The 10576-nt window shown below is 40.7% G+C and overlaps 1 long non-coding RNA gene across 2 annotated transcripts; it reads right to left on the bottom strand.

The window, feature by feature from the left end:
• Positions 1-2661: 2661 nt before the first annotated feature.
• Positions 2662-5784, bottom strand: LOC142373996 (uncharacterized). 2 transcript variants are annotated; one of them, XR_012768619.1, is made up of 4 exons: positions 5355-5784; positions 3535-3735; positions 3261-3343; positions 2662-2842 (listed from the first exon to the last, which is right to left on the bottom strand). It is a non-coding gene; the product is annotated as an uncharacterized LOC142373996 (long non-coding RNA). The 2 variants fall into 2 exon arrangements; XR_012768618.1 differs by having other exon boundaries at positions 3535-5784.
• Positions 5785-10576: the final 4792 nt, after the last annotated feature.

Below are 10576 nucleotides of genomic sequence, written 5' to 3'. Positions count from 1 at the left end.
CCTCCGTGAGAGTCAGAGGAAGAAGACAGTGAAGCCAGAAATAAAGAAGAAGCAGTGGAAATCCCAGAGAGGATACAGAAGCTGTTGTTCACTGTGATTAACTCCGGAGGAAAAAAGCTGCTGGAGGACTTACCAAAATAGCTGCTTCTTATTAAAATCAACTACTGTGACTGCCACTCACCTGGCTGCTGTTTAGCATTGCAAATTTCTATGACAGTATTGCAGCTTATATAGAAAGGCTGATGATCTACAACGTTTAGTAACACATACTATGGGCAAAATCTTATATTCAAGTGTTATTTTCAGTTTTCAGTTTAAATCAATGCAAACAATTTGTTGGTGAACGGAAAAGTATGAAATTTCACAATAGTGATCTTGGTTTAGAGATGTTTATCAAATGAGAACAGTTGTGCTGTAAGTCTGCCGTAAAGGTGTTGAATCTGTTTTAGAATTTTTAGAATAGGAATTAACAGTAAATATGCTAAAATATTATATGAAATTGAAGTACACCTAGCCAAAAAATTCTTGGAAACTGTTCATGAGAGCTAAAGCAGAAATGCAGTGCTAGTCTATTCTGTCCAGTGAAATCTATTGCTCTCATTTTCAGTAACACAAGTAACACAAGATCTGACTTCAAACGGAAAAGGAGTGATGTGTCATCTTAAAAGAAAAAAATACTACACCAGAGTAGCAGAATCTAACTCCAAAAACAGCTGAGCCAGAGCCAAAAATGAAACCTAACCATCAGTAAAATAGCTTACTGATTGCTATATCTAAATAAAAACTTACATAAATGGAGTCAGGTTGTATCCCTCTCTCTGGGAAACTGCTTTCAGTGAAGAAGGTGGGATATTCAGTGAGGTAGAACTTTGCTTGCATTTACAGGGAGAGGGAGAACATCAGCATGCTGCCATGTAAATCTGGACATAGCAAGAAGCTGTTTGCTGCTGCTTTCAAGGTTTGAGATACGCTGTAAGTCTTGTTTTGGGGTTGGGTTCTGGGTATTGGCAGAGTGTATCTCTCGTCTGTCTTCTCCTCCTACTTGTTTTTGTGGTGACTAGTTAATTCAGTTTTCTTTTCTTTTTTTTTTTAAATTCTACTTGCAAGTTGCGAGAAGAGTTAAAGGCGTACTAGGCGGTTAGTGTTTGCAAACTCTGTAAGGATCAGTTCTTGCTCTGATACTGTTTAACATCTATACAAACAACCTGCCACCAACTGAAAGTCGCAAGTTTATCTATGCTGACGATATCTGTCCTGTATGGAAGCCCGTTTCCGCCACTTGATAAAAATAAATTTAGAAAATACTATCTCATAACTATGAGATACTAATTCAAAATTATGAGATACTAAGTCGAAATTATGAGATAGTAAGTCATAATTATGAGATAGTATTTCTAAATTTATTTTTATTAAGTGGCGGAAACGGGCTTCCATAGTCTTGGCTTCCAAGCGCACTCTTTTGACGACTTAGAATGAAACGATGACACGGGACAGAGTAGTGGTGACTCAGACCGAGTGCATCCAAAACCTTAACCTCTGTTTTCCACCTCTACCACGCAAACACCTCCCATGAATTAAGTATTCCTGAATGTCCAGAAGCTCAAGCGTGACCCTCCCCTAACATATCTTGGAGTTATATTGGATCGTATGCTGACATGCCAAGAACATATTATAAAGAGAGTCAATAAATTTAAAAGTCACCATAATCTGCTGATGAAAGTAGCTGGCACCAGCAAGTGAGCAGGTACCGGTGTGTTGCAATCTTCAGCCCCAGCTTTGTGTTACTCAGTAGCTGAACACAGTCTGGTCACATTCTGCTCACACAATCCATATTCACACTCAGGTAAACTCTACAATGAGGCTCATTGCCTTCATATCTAATCCATTATTGTGGCTTCCAGTCCTCACTAAAATAAACACGTGCGAGGAATGGACCGTTTTTCATAGACATCGATGTGCCTCCTCACCAACGTCTAAAGTGTGATAACACGTAAAAAAAGTGAGCTTCAACAGAATAGCTTTGTTTTCTTATGTAAATTCTTTGCTTTAAATGTTTATGTAGTCATTTGGAACCACTAATCTGCCTTAGAGTAGGTGATTTGGGCGCTGATAGCTCAAACAAACTAGTGAGACTGTGACTCTGACAGACACAACACACACACCATGAGGAGATTTTTGCATAGGTTTTGTTTCCAAGCTGCAGACAGAAGGAGAACATCTCTTAGGGATTTTAATGTTCCTGCCTCCTCACCACAATGTGCTGTGTCACAGATATCAAAGCATTACACTCATCCATTAAGCCAGATCTCAGACTTATATATTTTGTCTTATACTACACTGATATTCTCATTTTCCTCCCATAGTTCATTCAGCCCTGTGTGTTATTATCTTTCTTTCTCTTAAATTACTGTAGAATTCCAGGACTTTTTTTTGTTTCGTGTGTTATGTGATGTTATGTTCAAATGAGGCAAGTTCTGATGCAGATAAACCCGTGTTCTTACTTTGAACTGGAGTATCTATACTTTTATATTTCAAATAACTGCATCGTATGGGGTTTAAAACTGTCTTTTCTGACTGGCTTAAACCTGTTACCCCGTCTGTGCTCTCTGCTCCAAAAAAAAAAAAAAGAATGACAAAAAGCAGTTTTGCGATTGGCTCATTTAATGGAAAGCTCTGACACCTTGACCTTTTACAGCTACAGGTCAGAAAAGTCTCTGACTGAGCAGAAATCGATGGCTTGACTTCGTCAATGGATTTTGTGCCAGCTTGTTGAACTCGACCTGACAGTCGAAACTAAACTTCTGCTGATCCATGTGGGGAAGCTGGCTCGTTTGTGTAGTCTCTGTTAAAGAAAAACCCTCACGTTAATATCGTTCATGTTCTTAGAGGTTAGTGTCGCATGGTTAAAAACAACTAAAATATTCATCCAATTACAGCTGTTACTAGACCTTTTCTGTTATACGCATTTCAAACATGCATGTCTTCTTTACTTACACCTGCTGAGCACCCAAGTGCTACTAGGAGGGCCAGATATTGGAAGGAGTTATGTTGTGTTTGGCATGTTGTATTATTCTTTTAAGGAAACATTTTGCATACTCTTGAGACACAAAGGAGCATAGACAAAACCTTCTGCCCAAAGGTCTATCCAGGCCCAAACTCAGGGTTTGGTTCATGAGAACGTGACAAAATGCTAAACGAGAAACTCCTTGCCAAACCCCAGGCTGAGGACCATGGCCTAAGATATGGATGCTATTTCTCACCTCAGTTACTTCACATTCAGCTGCACTTCAATTCAGAGCGTGCAGGATTTTTTCCACTCATTGAGGCCAAGAGGGCAACACATCTGCCAAAAGGAGAGATGAAGGCTGATGAAGCTTCCGTCCATAAAAGTTATGAACTAAAGGTAGTCCCGGCAGAGTAGAGCAGCAATAAGAAACAAGTCTGACTTAGTGGCAGAAATGCAAACCAAGCTCTCACTCTAATTGTAAAAGGATCATATGACCTATTACAAAGAGCCCGACACCTCGTACTCACTGAGCAGGACGCTGTGAGGACCACGGTCATAAGGCTTTTCCAAGTCCATTAGACACACAGACGAAGCACCTCCAGCACAGTTAAAAAGGTAAAGAGCTAACCAATACTACACTGCTCCTCCTGAGACTGAGGTTTGGCTGTTGGTCCGCCCTGGTGGTCCGAGCTCCAGTTGTCACACAAACCTCTGAACGGTCAAATTAACTGAAATGAAAAACTAGAATTAGCATGTTTAAGAAGGTGGAACCATCAACTGTTTTGTATTTTCGCAAGCTTTTCGTTTATTTTTCCGTGCACAATTCATTCAGTGGCAAAACACTGCACAGTATCCTAAATTCTTCTTATGTCAGTATGACAAACTTTTGCTACATGACTATATGAAGTTAGATCTCCCAACAGGCAACTTGGGTAAAAAAAAAATAAAAATCCTGAGTCTTGAGTCAAGTAAGTAAGTGCATTTTTATCCCATTTGTTTCTTCAGTGAAGTGAACTAGATTAGCGTTAAAGACTGTACAGAAAACGCTACGTGTGGGTGTGAAAGATGTGTGCGAGGAGAGCGAGGAATGGCGGGGAGATGAAGACTGTGGGGAAATGAGATTCATTACAATTCTCTCCAGAAATGATGCCAATAATGGACACAGCAGCGTCAGGACTGATTTGTATCTGTTGAGGAGAGTCAGGGGCCGAGGCCCTTCAAATTGCTAATCAAAGCAGGCTGTGAAGACTGACAGCTATTCTCACCGGGTGTCTGCGCAGAGCTCATTCACCTCTATGACTTACTGTGTGTGGCGCTGTAATAGCCCCAAATTAAGCTGGATATTTGCATCTCCTTTGATTTGGTAAAGGTCAATGCTGACAGGAAGGTCCAAAGGGGACTGAGTGGAACACACACAGTATTCTGATTGGAAACAATACTTTTACTCTCATCGCTCTCCGTGTCTGATCTCCAAATCAACTATAAGTGAGATACCAGTTTCCAAATACCACACACTTTCTTAACTGGCACTCATATCTTTTTATTATTTCCTCTATTTACACCAGAGTTTTCCCTTCTTACCTTTTGGGAATTTGCTGCCTCTTTTTTGTGACGTCAATCTCAACATGATTCTAAAACATAACAACTGGACACAAAACTTCCTCTTTGGATAAGAAAAAAAGTCCCGTAAACATAAACTGCAGCCATCTTTCTGGTGTGGATAAAACCTGGAGCTGTTTGTTTTATTTGGACCAAGTTGTTGCTCTGTCTTAAGAGGAAACCAAAAAAAAAAAAAATGGGTTTACAGCGCCTGACTGAAATCGATGACACTGGTATGTATACGTGTTTGTCAGGGGACGTTGTCAATGTGTTCTGATTCAGGCCCTCTGGGCTCTGCTGCCCTCTTTGTCTTTGTTCCTCTAAATTGGCCGACTGAGTGCAGCCAAACAATCCGAGGCCCATCACTAATCATTCCCATAACTGACTCTAATAATATAAATAACTCTGCTGTGATTGATATCATTTGACAGATTGCACATAAACTATAACAAGCTGTGATATGCATTGATGCAGTGCCACTGTACAGCTGACGACAAAAAAAAAACAAACAAGTGGTGTTAGGCTGTCACTAAATGTGAAGAGGATATGAATACGAAGTCATTAATATACATGGACAAGTCTTTTTAATGATTGCATTAATTAGCATTTTCCCCATTAAACTATACACAGACATGAATGGTTCAGCTAAAAGATGATCCCACTGGCTTGCATTTCTAAGCACTTTAAGTTGCTCTGATACTCTGCTCCAGCTGCATAGGTTGAGAGTTTAACTTGAACCTGAGCCTACCAAATAGCTTTTCTCAAGTGCTGCAGACTTCCATCTCGGTAGATATGTAATGACCAGATCAGAAAACCCGATAATTCAACCAGTCACAAGCTTAGTGACAAAGGTTTATTAGACCAAAGGTGCTGGACAGAAGCCGAATACTGCAGGAATCAGGATACTTCTCCAATAAAAGGTGTAGATCCGCACAGATCAGATTCTGCTCCAAGATGCAGAGAACAAGGCTAGACAGTCAGTCAGGGGTAATCCAAAAACAGGTGCTTTCCAGAGGATCCAAGAAGGTCTTCCAGGGGCAGAGGGTTCTAATCCACAAAACAAAACTCAAGGTCAGGCGACAGGCAATGGTCATGGACAGTAGGTCAAAAGGCAAGGCGGCAAGGCAACGAGGTGAAGCGAGATATCTGCTGGCTGTGAGGCTTGAGACAATCTGGCAGGGAATTCTGGCTGGAAGGAGCTAGTATAAGCAGAGACCAGAGTGAGCGACAGCAATCAGTAATCAGGCACAAGTGAACATCATGAGAGCAATTAGTGGCAGAGCAAGGAGCAAACCAGGAAATGAGCAGATTCCAGGCTGCAACATTACAAAATAACACTAGAATAATCCAGATTCATTTTTGAGAAGTCAGACTATTTTTCTTAAGTGAAGGTGAATCCTTCAGTGTTCAATGAGCATTTAATAGGAAAAAATTGCCCAAAACTGAACAGTGAAATTAGTGTCAGATTGGGATCACCACAGCCCAAGGGCATCAACTCTATAACAGTCTGGCGATAAGATTATTTTTTATCACCATTCTTTTGTTTATTAACCATTAGTCAATTAAAGTTGACATTGCATAATCATTTCCAGTCATTACTATAATTCTTGGGTACTTCGAGATTAGCGTTGCACCCATCGTAACTCAAAACAGTAGGGAACCATTTCAGAAGGAGGGGGAGCTTTCCCGAGGGGGGAAGCTTCTTACCTAAAATTAGAGGATTTGGGGGAAGTGTCTACTTATGTTGGTGACTTGTTAGCACACGCTACTTGGGGTTGGACCGGTTAGGAAACTACAAGCTGTAGTTTTTGAGCAGGACAACACCTAAAATCCAGCCGAGACAGAATTTTATCCAGAAAATGAAAGTGAGTAGCACGACAAACCGGGCAAAACAGAGGTTACAGCCGGTCGTCCACATGGTAAATGTTCACATTACCTGCAACTGTACAACATTACAAATTGTGTTGTCTTTCAGTGTCTCAACCAATATGTATTTTTCTGGATTAATCCCATGTTAACAGTTGCAGATGTGGTAAAGTATGGTAAAAGGCCAACTGAAGCAGAAAACTTCTGCCTAAGACCCAGGAAAGGTGATGTTGCTCCCACACCCCTCCACTGTTACCTAAGGCTAAGTGGCTAATTGCTTTTCTTCGTACTGAAAAACATGAAGTGCATAGGGGATGGTAAATGCAAACTACGGTTGCTTGTGAGAGCAACTATGTGTTTCTGAGTGGTTGCAGAGGCAAACAAAGGATACTTTTAGCTGGCTCTTCACTCATTATACCCATGATGGGTTAAATTGCCTTTGTGTACCTAATGCCAACACAGCACATATGTTTGAAACAATCACACTCACCACTTAAGGTTCAGACTTGAACCCATTTAGTGTTGAAACATCCTTGACTTTTAGCTTCAGTCTCTGCAAAGCCTGAGCCTTGTTCATAAAACTGTCATCCGGGAAGTGAAGCAAACAAATCCAAACAGTCTCATGATGGTGGTGGTGGCAAGGGAGAAACTTACCCCCTCATCGAAAAAGCCCATTTTCTTGCAGATATCTCTGAATATTAAACAAGATCCTGTATTTTGAGAAGAACTAGGCTCACTCATTGTTTGCGGGACAAAAACTTCCATTCCTAAAATGGTCTCAGTAGATAACTTGTACTATCTAGTTGGGGTGCAACAGTTTGACCAGATAAGGAAATCCTGTCTTTTCCTCACTGTGATGTGCAAGAATTACACTACTGGATGAAGCAAGTTCCTCCTGCATAAATTTGACTTATCTTTATGACATGTCTTATCTATCTACCTTAGCTTTGGTGACGTTACACGTTTATAATACATCTTTTTAGAACTGCAAATAAGCTAAAAACAAGAAAAAGCATGCCATGGGTTCTTTAAGTTACAAACTGATAAATAGACCTCAGTGCCACCTGTTAAGTATCCATTTATATCAGTATGTACTGATGCTCCAAGTATTCCCTTTAGTTGTGAATTTCTTGTATTTTCATGATGTTTTTTATTTCTATTGGCCCTACTACGAATGAGTGTGGTCCAAATGGGATATAGTCAGACTGAAAATATTTGAAATCCAATGTGGGTTGAGCTTTTGGAGCTCGTGTATAGGAATTGTAACATATCTAACCCTAACCGAGTAGCATTACTGCGTAAACCCAACCAGGAAGTGGCAAAAGTGTTTCAGTAAAGTGTTGCGTTATTTGGGGTCATATTGCTTAGCAATATGAGGCAGGCAGTTTTAATGTCATGGCTGATTGGTGTAGACAATAGACCTTACAATGGCCGCGCTTTGGTGCATAATAAACAACGCATGTAGCAATGTGTCATCTCAAATGCTTTCATTAAAACAGTTGACGATGTATGACCTTAAATGTTCTGTAAATGTTATATTTACGTTCGTCTCCAGGCAAAATCAAAAGAAAAAGAGAAAAGTGTGCGCGGTTCTTCGCATTATGTTGTGTGTAAACGCATTATTGCCCACTGCCCCAAGGAGCACGATGAAGTCAACAACATTAAACCTAACCCAAATCGCCCTGGATATCTTTGACCGCTAACTTAGTGCCGGTCTGTTGGATCTACTGCCGTGCTGTTGTGGCGCTGCAGCTCCAAAGGCCTCGGTCCTGCAACATCGGAAACTTCAGAACCACTTTTTAGCTTAGTTCTGTGAACTCACACTGTGGGCTGACAGAGTGAACACACACACACACACACACAAAACACATATGCAAATACAGGTTGTATAAGCAGAGAAGATAGAAAGGATTGACAGCTGACGCCTGAAAATCAAGCTTTTATGCCAAAGTCAGAGAGATAAGAGGATAAACGCTTGATACAAAAACTTCTCTAGGAATCAACATTCCCACAACAATAAGAAACAGAAAGTCATTTCCATTTTAGTTCCAAACCAGTTTTAGCTTCTGTGCGTATCTTTGCACATGACTACACGAATGCACATCATGTGCCTTACTGAACTACAAAACTGCTGTTTCGCATGGTAATTCTGATTTATAATTAACTTTTCAAGCTCTGTGGAGTATTTTCTGTTAATACTGGAGGAATATGTCACGATGAGACCTGAACAAATGATAGCACAGTGATTGCAACCTAAGAAAACACAGACTGCAGCATGCACGCGTGACCATACAAAAGCATACAAAGGACTGCCTGAATTAACACTTGTAATTAGTTTTCATTAAAAACCCTTGCATGGCTGAAGGGTTCATTCAAACCGACCTCATTAGATTACAAAAGCTGAGACGATAGTTTTTCAGAGCAATGACTTAATTCCTCAGATGTTTAATTTCTTTCCTTTCCTTTTCTTTTTTTTTTTATATTCTCATTTTCTAAACTATTCAGTTTAGCATAAGCAGATGTTCATGTGCGACTGTCAGACTGAGTTTGGGTTTTTATCTTTTAGTAGTTTCAGAGCTTCAGGAAATATGGAAAAAGGACTGCAAGAAAGAAAACCTCCAGCACTTTTATACATCAGGGTTTATGGGAATGGTAGTTGCTAATGCAGATATTTAGTACTGCCATATAAAGTATTATGCTTATTGTCATCTCATTCGTTTTAAACAGTAATTATTTTCTTGGGAATCATATGGATTCTGACACAAGCTCTGAGCATTAATCCACACGTGCGCACACACACATACGCTCTTGTTATGATGCGGTTACTTGACATTACACCCTATAAGTAAATATCGATAGGCCGATGTTTATGATCAATCAGCTTCCTGTTTGTAGCGTGTGACCCATCTGCCCCAGACGAGGCCTGACCTCGTAACCTCTGCACCATGCCAGAGCAGCTCATAGTTGTATTTTAATGTGTGTTTGGGTGTCGTGTGGTTGCGTGTACTCCTGATACTGATTAGTTTGTTGGCGTTGTTTTTCAGACTGCTGACATAATCAGCATTTACGAGGTCCTCCAACTCTTTAAACACTGAATGGATATTTATGGTTTCTGATTACTGAAGAGCGAAACTGAGAGTAGGGATTTTGTTCACAGATCAGATCAGAAATTGTGACCAGACAGCTTCACTTTTGCATCAGCAGAAACCTGAAAAGCTTGGCTGGGCATTAAAGTGTCTGTAGTCCTTCAGAGTTTTTTCAGCTTCATGTATGCAGCCACAGCGCAGCAGTAGGTGCTTTGTTATAAGACACTGATGACAACTGCATCTGTAACGGGAAATAAAAAAGGAAGTAATGGCTCAGCTGGATCAATTAATGGGGCATGGTGCTGGCTAACTGAGTAACCTTTGATCTCTGTGCTGTGTTGCCTGCATTGCCTTTATCGACTGGTACAGACACCGGTTGTGTCAGTCACCTGGAAATATTGGAATCCACCATCATCCCTCATGAGATGGAAACAAAGTGAGAGAACACAGAGCCACGAAACTTTTTGCCCTGACCTGTAGCCTGTTAACAGTACACAGCAGAAGATAACAGCAGCACTGCAAGCCTAGTGCTGACTTATTAATTAGTGATATCAGTGATTGGCATGCTGGGATAGCATAGTGCCACACAGCATAGCAGTTCTCAGTTTGAACCAGCTGCTCGGCTGGAGCCTGCCTGTAGTCTCCCTGTTGTCTCTTTACCTGTGTGGGCTTCCTGGAGGAGCTCCATGCAAATACATGTATGATACAGGTGGAGCTCCATGCAAATACATGCATGTTACAGGTGGAGCTCCATGCAAATACATGCATGTTACAGGTGGTGCTCCATGCAAATACATGCATGTTACAGTAATTAGTTAGCTTTCTGTCATTTAACGTCAGGGTGTACCCTTCCAATCACTTGATGTCAGCTGACATAGATGCCAGCTTCCCTGACACAGAGCAGTATGTAGGAAGGGAATATCGTCACCATGTCAAATGTAGGAATTTTCATTGCAGGACATTAAAAATAAAATAAAAAACCATGCTGCTGGGGTTAGGGTTTTGCATTATGTTAAAG

The sequence above is a fragment of the Odontesthes bonariensis genome, chromosome 23 (assembly GCF_027942865.1).
Source record: "Odontesthes bonariensis isolate fOdoBon6 chromosome 23, fOdoBon6.hap1, whole genome shotgun sequence".
NCBI lineage: Eukaryota > Metazoa > Chordata > Actinopteri > Atheriniformes > Atherinopsidae > Odontesthes > Odontesthes bonariensis.
The sequence above is the reverse complement of the archived record's forward strand: the minus strand, read 5'-3'. Positions and strand labels throughout refer to the sequence as shown.